We start from the raw sequence: 15,455 nt of genomic DNA on the forward strand, positions 1-15,455 counted from the left end.
AACTGTAAGTGTGACAGAGTGGAAATGAATGACAAGGAAAATAGGAACATAGGGACATACTGGTGAGACTCCGACGAAAGTACTGAAATGTACTGGTTGAACTGGTGAGTGGATCCAATCAACCGTGACTCTTTTAATGAGGAGACTACAGAGGGTACAGTGTATCTAACACACACACTCAGACATCAGCTCCCTGATCACAAGCAGAACTGAGTGTGAGCACTGTGTATGTGACTGACTGTCAGGGGTTTGTGCCGATCAGAACTGAACTGAGAACACTTTGAGAAGTTCAAATCAATTCCTAAGTACGAGGAATATGAATATGAATATAATATGAATATGAGTCGTATAAGTCAAATAACAGGTTTTAAGGAAGCTTTTAATAATACATTAATAAAATCAAGAATGACCTTAATGTTAGTACATATACCTGTTTTATTTTAATATAATTTATATACTTGTTATAGTATTAATTAATATTTTGTACTTGATTTTTTCATTAATTTTAGTTCTAGTTTTAGTCATTTTGTTTCATGTGCATACTTACGTATATTATTAATATGAACCTTTATTTTATTTTAGCTATATTTTTTGTCATTTTAGTACTTAAATGCATTTTATTTCGGTTCATTGCAAAGACGTTTCTAATTTTCTTTTTTTTCCCCATCTACTGTTTTTTTTCACTTCAATTAAAAAAAAAGTTCTAACAAAATTAAGACATTTGTGCTGTTACCATGCAAATGAAATCAGTATGAACAAAATTCATCTTTGCAAAGGAAACACAGAAGCTGCATTTGAAATGGCATTTAGATGCGTCTACAAACTGTTTAATGCAAGACAAGAATGCTTTAACCTGCACTTACAAAAACATTAATGTTTTGATATATTAAACATAAAACATTTGAAATTATTTAAATAATAAAATATACTCTTGAATGGGAAATTAAAATTGCTAGGTGGAGGCAGCAAGTAATTTTTAACCTGAGATTGGGTTAAACTATGTGTGTTATGCCCCCTTTAAACAGCAAAATTCAGAATTAAAGATGACAGTTATCGACCTGAGCATTAAGTCATTAGTATCCATGAGAGAGTCTGTGTGTGTGTGTAAGTGACCGAATGAGAGGGAGAGTTTGTGTGTTGAGGTTGTTTGCATTAGAGAAAACAGCACAGGATGTCATTCATCTGCTCTGCCTTTCCTGTCAAGAAGAGTAACAAGCAACAGAGAGCAGTGAGAATCAGACCTGACAACATCAGAGCAGCACTCCCACCTGACAAACATCTCATCTCACACACCCACAAATTTAGCTTTTTATTTATTTTATTTTTTTAATAATGCTAATTATAAATATTCAGAAATCAAACCCTAGCCTTTTTTTTTTTTAAGTAATCAAATAGTTGCTTGTATGCAAGCTAATGCCAGAAACGGTATGACAAAAATTCTCTAAATCTTTGTGTTATTAAAAAATATAAAACTGAATAACTAATCCAAAACACAGGGTGGAATTACAATTTTTATGCTGATCACTTGACTAGAAAAGCCAAGAGGAATGTCTCAAACAGCTGGTGGCTGATTAACCTAAAGCTTTTAGCACGTATTGCAGAGCTAATTCATAAGCATCGCCAACGAACACAATGCAGTGCTGTGGCAATTCTCTGTTTCAATAAAGGTATGAGACAAGTCTTTTTAAGATTTTTTTTTCTTGCAAGAAAGGTCAACAGTCATACAGATTGGCTGCAGAGTGTGACAGAGGCAACACCCCAACTCAACATTTATATCTTCATCAAATTCGGATGCTTTGATCTCATCCGGTCATAATGCATATTCAACATATATGTCCATTTAAAGGGGTCATATGATGCGATTTGAAGTTTTCCTTTCTCTTCGGAGTGTTACAAGCTGTTCGTGAATAGATAAGATCTGTAAAGTTGCAAAGACTAAAGCCTCAAACCCAAAGAGATATCCTTTATAAAAGTTACGACTCATCCACGCCCTCTTAAAATGCCTCGTTTAAACACCCCCCTACATGTCTACGTCACAATGTAGGATGGTTTGCATAATGCCGCCCAAATGTTCACACAAAGAAATGAGGCATAACTTTGATTGTCGCTGCCATGTTGGGGAGACGCTGTTTCATTGTGAAAGTGAAATATTCAGATGTGTGCAGAAAATTTTATGGAGGACTTTTTCCTGATCCTGGGAGAGAAGACTACAGCCAGATGTTTTGACTCGCAGACTGTAAGTACATTTAGGTATTAATACATTCGCCACTGATGATTCAAACACGAGTTTTGAGAAGTGTAGAGAAAAGTGCTTGCTGTTTGTCATTTCTCTGACCACAAATGCAGATATGGTTTTATGTTTACGCGGCGCGATGCAATGCAACCACAGACTGTAAAAACATGGATGTAGTGTCCATGACACCACCCATAGGTTTCCGAAGAGCGTTTTTGAAGCCAAAAGTGGGCAGAGCCGGCCGTCACCATCTTGGCAGCGTGTCACTGCTGGATAATCAAAAAAGGGCAAAAAGGTAGGAGCAGGTTGCTGAAACCACAGCTACCTAGCGCGACGGCGGCGACAGCAGCGGCAATCCACCTGTCAGTCAAGTGGCCACGCACTTAATTATGCAGAAATTTAAGGCTTAATATAATTTAAACGGATGAGTTATAAAAAAATTCACCCCCCTCACAGTTGTCAGACCAAACATCACAGTATGGTGAGGGGCGTAACATTTCCATCACACGCTTTGACGTATTTCGTCAAAAACAACGCACTGGATAGCTGACCAATCAGAACACACATCGCTTTTTAGAATGATGAGCTTTGTAAAAAAAAAAAAACGACGCGGTTCAGAAAGGTGGGGCATAGTGGAGAAGCAATAATGTAAAGTATGTGGAAAATTATGTGTTTTTTGATCCTTAAACCACATAAGCAAATTTCAATTCACCAAATACACAAAATAATGTTATTTTTAACAACATCATATGACCCCTTTAAGGTGCCTAACTATGTCCTCCAGATGTGTTTCTAAGAAGCCAGGACATCTAAAAAGCGGACATAACTTTTTCTCGTCTCACACGTCTTAGATTTAGATTTCCTGTTATGTCTTATCTATCATTTGACAAACTTAAACACATTAATTAGACTTTCAATAAATAAAGAACACTCCTTAGAAAAGCAAATAAAACTACTAACAATATGAATAAAAAATAAATTATCCTCCACAATCAGCTAAATGTCTGTGTAAACTTTTGCACATCTTTGCATATATCGGCGCTCAAATATGCTGAAATGGGTGTGTTCGGTTATAAGTGCTTTAATTTCAGGCTTATCCAAACTATTTGGGTTTATTTATGGCAGGTAAATCTTTCAAGTCTCAAACAAAGTTTGCTAATAAAAGCAATGCACTTCCAACGAATATACACCGATGATTCTAAATGCTCACCTTGGAAATGATTTTCTGTGCCTGCTGATCACACATGAATAAACACACACACACACACACGCGTGCGCACTGAGAGGGAGTGGTACTCAGGACTAACATTAGTTGTAATGCCCTAAAGATCCACACTGACATCTTAAGGGTGTAGGTCTAGATAGAACAATTTCTTTTTTTAAAGGAGCAAAGCCCTGGATAAGAACTCTCTTATCTGAACCTTACAGTGTGAAAATAACATATACAACACAGCAGCAGAGAGAGAGAGAGAGAGAGAGTACTTAAAAACCTCTCTCCGTCTCACTACACGAACAGGAAGAGTGCGTCAGGGGAAGCAAAGAAACAATGAACGGATGGAAAGGAAAGATGAGAAGTAAAAAGAAAAGGGTATAGTCCTCACTTTAACACCAACACACTGATGTTTGGCCTTTTATAGAGATGCGTTTGTGTTTCTATTTACACTTGTTAGAGTCTCCTCTCCAAATCTGAATCTCCTCTTTTTGTGACTTTAGAGTCAACATGAGCCTTTCTTCATTAGTGCACGTAGTGTACATGTTTATTGGTGTGTGTGTGTGTGTGTGTGTGTGTGTGTGTGTGTGCGCTCAGAGACTAATTTTCATCTCCTGGCATTCTCATAAAACATTCCCACCAAAGGTATGGCTACATTTACCTCAGGGAAAATCAAACATTAACAGCTGATATTACAGGGTTGTGAAGGAGCGGCGCAAGATACTTGGCAGACTGAATTTACATACATTAAAAACTGCAGAAAGACAAGGCTAATCTCTAGCACCTGCGAAAGAATGGCTGCTATTTAAAAAGTTGACAAATAATAATAATAATCAAAAAAGTACAACATTTTGGGTTTTATACAACTTTTAAATATTTTTGAAAGTAGTCTCGTCCATCAAGCCTGCATTTATTTAATCATAAATGCAGTAAAAAGAATAATACTAAAATAAATAAATAAATATATAACTGCTTTATATTTTTTACATATTGTACATTATTTTATTCCTATGATGGCAAACTGAATTTTCGGCATCATTACTACAATGTTTAATGTCACATGAACCTTCATTATCATTCTAATATGCTGATTTGCTGCTCAAGAAACATTTATCATCAATGTTGAAAACAGTAGTAATGCTTATTATTTTTGTGGAAATTGTGCTATTTTTCATGATTCTTCAATTAATAGGAAGCTCAAAAGAGAAACGTTTATTTAAAACAGAATCCTTTTGTAAGATTATAAAAGTCTACTGTCACTTTTGATCAATTTACTGTGTCCTTGATTAATACAAGTATTCATTTCTTACAGTCTAACAGAACTAGAAACTTTAGAATGCTAAGTTATACTAAATATTGTATTGGTAGACACAGTATTAAAGAAAGCAGTTTGATTATTGGTCTCTACCGTGTAGTTTTAGCATTTCAATCAGAGTTACTGGTGCTTTTGATTCAAATAACATGCTTCAAGTGCTCCTAATGTACACATTTACTTTCAAGCATGCACAATTCTGAGCTTTCAACCCTGAGGCATTGTTACAAATTCAAAGTATTCCCTGCAAAGTGTCCATATCTTAGTTTGTTCATGTGTAATAATATATAGAACGGCTGAAGGGGAAATAGAGCTCTCTTGTCTGTGTATGTCAATGAGAAAGCGGTGATGGTCGAAAGGACACAGGAAACAGCCCATTATGGCTAGTTAATTCTGTTACAATGATTACCTGTTTTGACTGTTTCCTGTGACACTGAAACCAAGGATCAATGTACAGTACAGCTCTTCCTTTTGTTCAATATTTCTGACACACAAGCACACAAATAGAGTCTGGGTGATAGAGGAAAAACCCCTGACTGACAGCAGAGTGAATGAGCATTATGAGATGTGACATAACTGAAACTCAACTATCGGGGGGGATAATAATGTAGCTGAAAACCTGCCCACCAGCATTCCCTGAATTACTCAACCAGGACAACACCGTTTTCATCTGGTTTATACTGTACATACTTAAACACCAACAGGCATTGACTTTGAGGCACAATTCTAACAACATCACAAATACTTATTCTTTTGGTGCAAAACTGAGAACATGCATGTAAATGTCCAAGAAGTGAATGCAAAGTCTCCTTGCAATGTACTGGCAGGTTTCAGTATGCATGAAACAGTACCCTTGCAGATGATGTCTACATTTTATGTCAATTGTGCTGACCTAGCTTTCCCAGAATGCCCTTCTGGGCTCACTGTGCATCTCAAAGCTTCTCTCATACCACTGCAAAGGTCAAGCCACCAACAAACACAAACAAAGTAGGAGATGGAGAGGCACCGGGTACAAAAGAAAGCAAGTGTGTACAAAATATAGGAACGTGGTTTAAAAACTAGCAGTTGCTAGTGCTCTAAATGTGAAAGTTCTCCAGATCGAATGACATAGGAAGTCTCTAAATTCATCTCCTATAAAAATGCTGTAAGCCTAATGTTTCCTAGCCCCGTTCCTGGAGGCACACCGACAGTACACATTTTGGATGCGTCCCTTATCTGACCCATCCATTTCAGGTCTGGCCCTGCACACAAATATGCCTATTTCCATACTATATAGTAGGCGAAACTGAGCATGTGCTTTAAATATTTAATAGTATTAATAAAACAGTAGGTTAAAAGTACCCGGATGACCTACTACATCTACTGAGATTTTTAAGTGAGCATTCAATAAACACTTTACTATGCCATTAAGCCACATGAAAGGGTTGGGAATGGCAGTAAAACACTACCATTGACAGCACAAGTCAAACGACTATGACAACTTCAGATGTAGTACCTGACGGTATAATAATACTACACACATTCATAATACATACAGAATTGTTTTTTAAACGATCATAAAGTTTGTTTCTCATCCACCTTAGAACATACTCAGACAATATGTGAGTTTGGATGGACCATTCAAATCTCTAATAATAAGCTGGTGGAATCAGATTGTAATGAGTTTAAATCAGATGTGTTTGATCAGGAAGAGTTTGAAAATGTGTAGTGTTTGTGTGCCTCCAGGAACAGGGATGAGAAAACTGCTACAGCCATCAAAATACCACCAGATTCACTGCTTTTAACAAAAAAAATTCCAACACATTACATTTGTTATAGTGTTAATTTCGTCACCTATTTTTAATTTAGTCTTAGTCTTGTGCCAAATGTTCATGTTAGTTTTAGTCATATGTGGTCATTCACATATCTTTTTTTGTTAGTCAAGTTTTAGTTGACTAAAAGTCTCGTCATTTCAGTCTAGTTTTAGTCAAAAAATTTTAGTCTTTTTTAAAAATAACACATTATTACTGAGATTATTACTGATAAACATTTCAGTAAAAAAAAGTGTTTTACATATCTCAAACATTGGTTAAATGTCATAATTACCTGACAAAATACACTTTTTAAAAAAATGCAAATTATTATGGAATTATTATGGAAGTTAAGAAAAATAAAAAACACCTAATATAGGGGTCAGAATATAACTTTAATGAAACATAAAAGTAAATAACTAAATTGTAATTAAATTGTATTTTTTTATAATTACAATTGTCGATATACAGTTGCCTATGGCTATGATTTTTTTACTAATACAGTTGTCTGATTGATTTTATAGTGTCAAGCATTCAGAAATGACACAAAAGACAATTTAACTTAAATAAAACCAAGGATTAGTTTTTGTAAGGGTTGTGATGTCCATGCTTTTGTTGAAGAAATTATAGAGGCTAGCTTTTCTATCACAAAAAGGTCGTCTCATCTTTTTTCGTCAACAATAATGCATGTTAATTTAGTCTTAGTCAGCGTTTTTGGACAGTGGTACAGTTTTGTCATCGTCTCGTCTTAGTCATAAAAAAAGGTCGTTGACGAAACAGATTTCGTCTCGTCTCATCTGACGAAATTAACACTAATTTGTAATTACATTCCTGATTATCTTAATTAGCTGGATTTGTCATTATGCATGTTTCCATTACCCTTAATATTGCGCAAATTGTGAGTTGAAAATACAAAAATTGTGCAAAATATATCGCAATTTTTTTTTACCCTCGCTATGAGGTGGTTTTTCAGGCAATGTGAAAAAGGAATAATTCACAAAACTGCAGTGCAATATATTTTTTTTCGCATTAACAGGTCACATGCCGTACATAAAAAGTCATATGATCATTCCTCAATGTACTATAACCTCCAAGAAACACTTTATATGTGGCTGCTCTCAAGTATAAAGGGCCTTCCCTGCCATTAATGCTTTTCACTCTGCATGTCTGTGGTGCATTACGGCTTCTAAATGGCCACCAAAGCTGATTGTGGACAATTTAGTTAACGCTTGTGTTACCTGTCATGCCACGGCACGTCCCAGAAGCTGCTCTCCATGCTACTTTTGTTAAGATACACACATATACCTCCTTCGATTAAATATAATGGCTAATGTAGCCAAAATCCATCAAAATCCCTTCAAAATCCATTGCCATGACTTATCGCAAAACTTTTTTGTCGATATTAATAAAACATGAATAGTTTTGTGCAAATTTGTAATGGAAATGCACCTAGCGTCTACTTAGAATTGAAGCTAAACGTTGCATGAAGACAGACCTCCAGGAATAGGATTGAGCACTCGTTTCAGGTGCTCCGTAAAGCAGCTACAGTATAGGCAACTTCTGTCCTGGAGAGCCTAATCAGACACATCTGCCTTTCATTTTTAAGCAATCCTGAAAACTTCTGAGGTTGGATTTGTCGGGTGTGTTTGATAGGGGGTGAAGCTAAACCTGTAGGATGGTGGGCCACCAGTTTGGGAGTTGACCACCTCTGTCGTAAAGCTTAAGATAACTACAGAAGCAAGCTCAGTTTTATTTTCAGACAATGACAAAAGAAAGGCATTAAGCCATGGGTTCTCAACTCTGGCCCACGAGATCCATTTTCCGGTAGAGTTCATCTTCAAACCTAATCAAACACACATGAACAAGCTAATCAGGTTCTTTAGGATCACTATAAAGTGGCAGGCAGGTGAGTTTGATCATGGTTGGAGCTAAACAAGAGTTGAGAACCCCTGCTTTCAGCAGTTTTGTTTTAATGGAAAGTGACTACCTAGACAAAGATTGAGGGCTACATGATGCCAGGTGGGAAATCAGTATGTGCACTACTCTGTAGTTGTGGTGGGTGAGATGAGTGGTTTTAGAAATTAAGATTTGGGGTAAAGCAGAGTTAGAAATTGCATATATTTCTCTTACAGAAGAGGGAGTGCTCGGCGAAGCCAGTGAGGTGGTTCGTCTGCGCAGGGATAAACGCTGTTGGCTGCGCAGGCTGAATCTGCGGAAGGATTCACGACTGCGATTGGCCAGGCTGCGTAGAGAGGCAGCCCTCTTAAAGCCACCTCCGTCTTCTCCACCTCCTCCAGCTGATCTTCTCTCCACACTGCTGGAGACCAAATTGAGGGTGCCTTGAAGGGAACGGCGCACATTCCCCATCCAGCCCGACACTTGCGAGTGGGCCACCGACAACTTGTCACCCAGGTACTCCATCTCTCAGGATTTAGAGTGAGTAAAATTAATAAAAGGTTTGCGTCCTGAACGTCAAGCTTTATCAGTAAAGTTTTTTAACTGGGACACTGTGGACATCCAATCAATACTCTCTAATGGAGGCTCTAACGTCCATTGACGATAGTCCAAATTCAACCTTTAGGCAAGTGGCCTCGATTTACAAGAGAATCCAGTCCAGGGAGGTCCAGTTGAAAGTGCATCTTTGTCTAAACTCCATGGTTGGGTAGCAAGTTATGATATGGAGGACCTTTTTCTTTAGCCCAGTCCAGCAACTTAAGTGTTGTTTTGATACACCATGTCTCCAGAGTCAGGCCAGAACAGACTTTGCTCCACTCTGCACTGCAGTACGATACAATCTGGAAATTGCCACCAAGCAGTCGACCGTGATCTAACTTCCAACAATACTTGACCAAAGTTTGGGGACTATTTTCATTGGCATAGCTCAATGGCTACATTTTCATATGTGAGTCAGAGATATAGAGTAACATAAGGTAACTCAGTTACTCCTAATTTAAGATTATTTAAGATTTAATGGACATATTAGGCTCAAGCATGACTCACAGTTGATAGAGTCATAGTTCTACAATACCGTTTTCCGAGACATCATAGTAAAAGCTAGAACAGAGGACACTGGATTGTCCCAGAGATCACAGCAGTTCTGCAATGCCTCATGCTCAGTGACAAAGCAACAAAGTTATAGTTATTATGTAACCACAAAGGCACCTGCAATTATGTCCCTAAACAAAAAATACAGTGGTGTGATGTCATGGAGGCTGATTCAATATGCCTTACTGACCTGAGCAACTCTTTTTAAACAGTTATATTTCAATCAATCAGTGCATCAATAGCATGCAAATGTTATTCACATTTAATTGAGAAACAACAGCCGCGTCACTAGAGACAGTCTGAAATGAGCAGTTCAACACCACTACATTAATTGTTGAGCACCTTTTGAGTGGATCTATCAGCAGAGTCACATACTCAAACAAACGCTAGTCAACTCTTGAATCAGAGCTGTCAAATACACACAGACTTTCCCAGTCACGTCTCAAACCTGTCAGGCAGCGTGAGCTACTTCAACAACTGCATCTTCCCAAAAAGCATCAAAACTGTCCAAATGTCAAGTCGGAATACGTCTGTAACTCTCAATGTAGGGTCAAACTGAGAGCTGGGGACCAAGATGATTATTTCACAAAAGTCCAGGGTGAAAGTCTGTTCATAAAACATGGAAATTAAGAGCCAGCAGTATCCAGGTGGTTTCGCGGGCGTTATCTGGAAAATACAGAAAATGTTTCAAGGTGGTCTTTTCTTCTGGTGTTCTTAAATGTGTCCCTGCAGGTACTGGCAGGTAGAACAGAAATGCGTCAGTTTTCCTGCCTCCGTCCCCCTGTGCTACAGGACTTGTGCTCAAGGAGAAAACAGAGGGAGGAGGAAAATGAGAGCAGAGACGGAAAGGGAGGGGTAAGGGAAGCCTGTGATATGAGCATAAGAGAGAGAGAGAGAGAGAGAGAGAGAGGAAGATATTTGCACTGCAGTGTTCCCTGCTACTGTTCCAGCTTTGAGAGAGAAAGAGAAGACAGTGAGAGACAGATGGAGAGAGGTGCATTGGTTATGCAATATTGTCAGCAACTCATTTTGCTGAGAGCAGAAGAATGCTTTAACAGAATTTGTTAACAGAAACAAATAAATGGGACTAATGGCACATATCCATGCATGTTAAGAGCCAATCACTCTGGCTTATAAGGATTTTAAAGCACATGGTACCTGAATTAGTTTGCATTGCAAATGCACACAATCTGTCATGCAAACATCACTGATGACTAACCAAACCTTTCTGTCCTTTTTTGGCCCGGCATTTATTTCCATATTTCAATTTCAATTCTGGTTTTGAGTTTTTGAAATCAACACAAATCGCAAGCGAAAATGGAAATTAATATTAAAATCTTTCTGTACTTCTTAATATATTTTTGGATTCAATGATGTACTATATGAATTAAACAGGAGTTAAAATGCTGGGGGGGGGGGGGGTGATTGGGTTGTTGGGAGAAGACTGATCAAGTGAAATGTTGAGGTCAAATTTAGCACCCACTAGTGGACTGAGAGTGAATTGCATAGTATCATGTAAATTGAGAAAACAAACCTCACCTGAGACCAAATCTAAATAAAAAATAAGATTGATATTAATAATATAACATACACATTAAACTATTACAGCCATCTACTGTACATCACTCGGTCTCATTATTCATAGCTTTATTAAGTCAGTTGTGTTTTTTACTCACATACTGTGGGCTTCAAAACAGACATCATGTAAAGTCTAAGATTCAAGATCCAATTTAAATTTTGAAATAAAGTATATTTTAAATATTGTGACACAAAATGAATGGTGCATGCAAAATTCTGCAATATTTAGAAAACTTGCATGTGAACTTTAATAATGAAAGACATAAAAAAGTAAAGGAAAAACACTGGTAAGGAAAAGATATGACACATGGCCAAGTATGTGCTCTGTATTTAACCCATTCGAGTGCACACAGACATTAGTGACTTAATGAGTAGTGAACACACACCTGGAGCAGTGGGCAGCCATTTTTGCTGCAGCGGAGCAGTTGGAGGGTTCGGTGCCTTGCTCAAGGGCCTCACCTCAGTTGTGGTATTATTATTATTCACTCTTCCCACCTACAATACCAGCCGGGACAGAGAATTAAACCTGTGACCCTTTGGGTTACAAGTCTTTTATAACTATATATATGAATTTATATATATGAATATATATTTTATAACTATATATATGAAAAACAATTTATGTTTAAATAAAATAATACAAACTCCAGTTTCAGATAACACAGATAAAAATTAGATTAAGGAAGTAAAGCATGACCAGAGAGTCCTATAAGTGGCAAAGTTTTTGTTCCTTTTATAGAAACAGAGCAATAGCTATACATGGCAAGGCAAGTTTATTTATATAGCACATTTCGTACACAATGGTAATTCAAAGTGCTTTACATAAAAGAAAGTAAAATAATATTGAAGAAAATTAATAACAAGAATAAAACAAGCAATTTTAAAACTTGTAAAATGATTAAAAAATGTACTTATTTAAAATGAATTTACATGTAGTATCTGATTTCTTTCATGACAAACCACACATCTTATTACTAGATAAGCAGCTTAGAGGCAAAGATTTAAAATACAGCCATGATATAAACTGACATTTGGAGGATCTGGCAAATGTTCAAATATTGATTAAATACATACATTAGCCACAGCGCTGAGTGGTAAAATGATGACCATACTTTTATGAATGTATCATCACTAGAATACTTTCCTGTCAGCCTGGTGTTCGAGCGAGTCACAGTCATGATTCAGTCATCTGCCTGATGGAAAAACCACCTCAAGATCCGGAATCTGTTGCTTAACTGTGTTTTTTATAACTACTGACATCACTCATAGAAAATGTATGACGTACATCGCCAGTACAGTTTATGATAGAGTGGTTTACTTATTCCTCACTAGTTTTGGAAACATTTTAATAGATCTAAAAGCCCATTAAAATAGTAACCACGTTAGTTTAGGTCAACTAAACACAAATCTTGTTTTTTACTCCAAAATGCTGTCAAGCTACGCCTGTTTCTTCTAACTAACGTAGTGTAACATAAATGTCAAATCAATTTGGCCCCAATATGGCAATACTGTGTATGTGTGTGCACTTTGTGCGTGGTTACGTAGGTATATTTCACTTAAAATAACATTACCTCATTTTTGGTTCCGCCAGTCTACATTGCCAGTTCCAATATCCCAATTAAATTTTAAAGGGTTAGTCTCTAGCGTTTTAACAACAAACAACAGCACATTAAGGTTTATTACAGAGCACATTACATGCTATTACTCTCACTACATCAAGATAACAAAGAGCCATTATAAAGTCCAAACAGAACAAGTGGTCTAATAGTGTGATGTTCTTTAAACCACACGAGGCCCATTTAGGAAGGGGTAACTTTGTTAACACTGAATAATGTTTCTTCCTTTGTGTCAAAACTTTACACATCAAAACTCAAAATTACAGGTAGTGGCACAGGCTATAACATATGTGGATGTTTGGCTTTTCATATATCAAGCCATGTAACAAAAGCAGTGAGAAAGATGATACATTTTTTTTGACACACACACAAAACTGTGTTAAAGCAAGAGATTTGTTTGCTAAATATGATGCACAATTAGTTTTGGGAATGAAACAAATCTAAACTTATGATTTAAACTCCCTTTGCGTTTGCCAAACCTGGCTCTTAAAGTCACAGGACAATCAAAGGGATGCTGTTGATAAGCAGATGATATAGAAGAGAACTGAATAAGAACTTGAATATGTTTATTGTGCATTGTTTGAGACTGGCTTGGGCATTTACATTAACAGAACTGGTTCATAAGCATACTAAAATAATTAATAAGTGATCTAGTGCTGGGCAACGATTAATCACATACAAAATTAAAATGAAAGTGAAAGTGAAAGTGAAGTGACATTCAGCCAAGTATGGTGACCCATACTCAGAATTTGTGCTCTGCATTTAACCCATCCGAAATGCACACACACAGAGCAGTGAACACACACACACACACTGTGAGCACACACCCGGAGCAGTGGGCAGCCATTTATGCTGCGGCGCCCGGGGAGCAGTTGGGGGTTCGATGCCTTGCTCAAGGGCACCTAAGTCGTGGTATTGAAGGTGGAGAGAGAGAACTGTACATGCACTCCCCCCACCCACAATTCCTGCCGGCCCGGGACTCGAACTCACAACCTTTCGATTGGGAGTCCGACTCTCTAACCATTAGGCCACGACTCCCCAAAAATGTTGTTTATATAAAATGTGTGTGTGTGCTGTGTATATTTATTATGTATATATGAAGACAAACATGTACAGTATATATTTTGAGAACATTTACATGTATTTATTTATATTCATATAATTTATATTATATATAAATATAGCAGTCAACATTTGAACTGGATCAAAAAAGTTCATCAAAGATGTCCAAAGACAAGAACGCATTTTGATTTTAGTTTTTAGGACAACTTTGATGAAAGGTTTTAATCCACTTCAAATTTTGACTACTGTATATTTGATATATAAACATTAAAATTTTACTAAATATACACATGCATATGTATATATATATATACATACACACAGTACCAAACACACATTTATTTTGGATGCGATTAATCACCATTAATCATTGCAATAGATAAAACAAAAAAAAATACTACAGAGGTATATGTTTTGTGCTATCTGGAGGATGCACATAGCCAGTCAGTAGGCAGTGCTAGCTGAATAAAATGTGCATTGTTTAAAAAAAAATTACAAAAAACTAATCTATCACATCTACCTATATTTAATGTTTCCAATACTGCATGAGTACTAGGCTCATATTAACACAATACAAACAGAAAATACTACTGTATTTCTAACAACATAATAATAGATACTGAATTGTTTTTTTTATTTTCAAAATGTACTATCTGAGCCCAAAACGCATATTGGATTCATTCAGAGATGTCTTGGGAGACAGAAAAGAAAAAAGGTACTTTTTATAGCGAGTGAACCATCTGTCCACCTCCATATATAATTAAATAAACTAATTACCTGAATGATTAAAAATGAAAAGAACAGAGTGAAAACAACGTCGGTTTAATGAGACAGACAACAGTAGGCATCAGCAGAGGCCTCACCTTGGTCACATGAAGATAATATTATTAAACATAATGATATGCACAAATTACAGAGGAAGAAGCAACGTCGCAAATTAATGTGCTATAAAATTAATCTACACAAAAAAAAAAAAAAAAAAAAACTTTATCCAAAAGTCAAACATCAGTCAATCTATGACAAGAGATGTCACAAACCTCCACCTAGCATTTGTTTGTACTTATCTCAGATTGCATGAAGTTTTGTGTTTGTGTAGTAGCATGTGTAGTTACATTACCAACTTTCAGTAAAATAAAGTAAGCTTACCCAGAGCCAACAACAGCAGGAAGGACAGAAGTGATAAGCCATGTTTCTATATTTAGCCTGAAAGAATATCTTATAGTCTTTAATTTTGTGAGGTTTGTTAGTATGTTCATTACTTCCTGACCTCTCTCAGTGTCTGTGTAAATCTTCTGTGCCTGTGAGCACACGGTGATGTAAAAATTATACTTCCTATGATGACCAATACTGAGAAACGATGAGAGTGGGAGAGCAAGAGAGAGAGTGTGCTTCCTCTTGAAGCCTACATGCAGACACCTACATAATAACAATAAACTGAAACGTTAAAAATAAGAAACAAACTATCCTTCCTGGAAATTTTCGAATTAAATTAAAGGTTAAGAGGATATTCTCGGCTGTCAGATCAGCCCCATTTTATAGCCACAGCTAAATTTGAATCATAAAAATCAACACTGTAATTACTTGATTCATACAGCAGATGGTACTGTGT

The 15,455-nt window shown here is 36.6% G+C and overlaps 1 protein-coding gene across 4 annotated transcripts in view; it reads right to left on the reverse strand.

Annotated features, from left to right (window-relative positions):
* Positions 1-15,455, reverse strand: part of LOC132097570 (calponin homology domain-containing protein DDB_G0272472-like) — a 40,744-nt gene that overhangs the window by 9,861 nt on the left and 15,428 nt on the right. The window lies entirely within an intron of this gene.

Source organism: Carassius carassius, chromosome 21, assembly GCF_963082965.1.
Source record: "Carassius carassius chromosome 21, fCarCar2.1, whole genome shotgun sequence".
Classification (NCBI taxonomy): domain Eukaryota; kingdom Metazoa; phylum Chordata; class Actinopteri; order Cypriniformes; family Cyprinidae; genus Carassius; species Carassius carassius.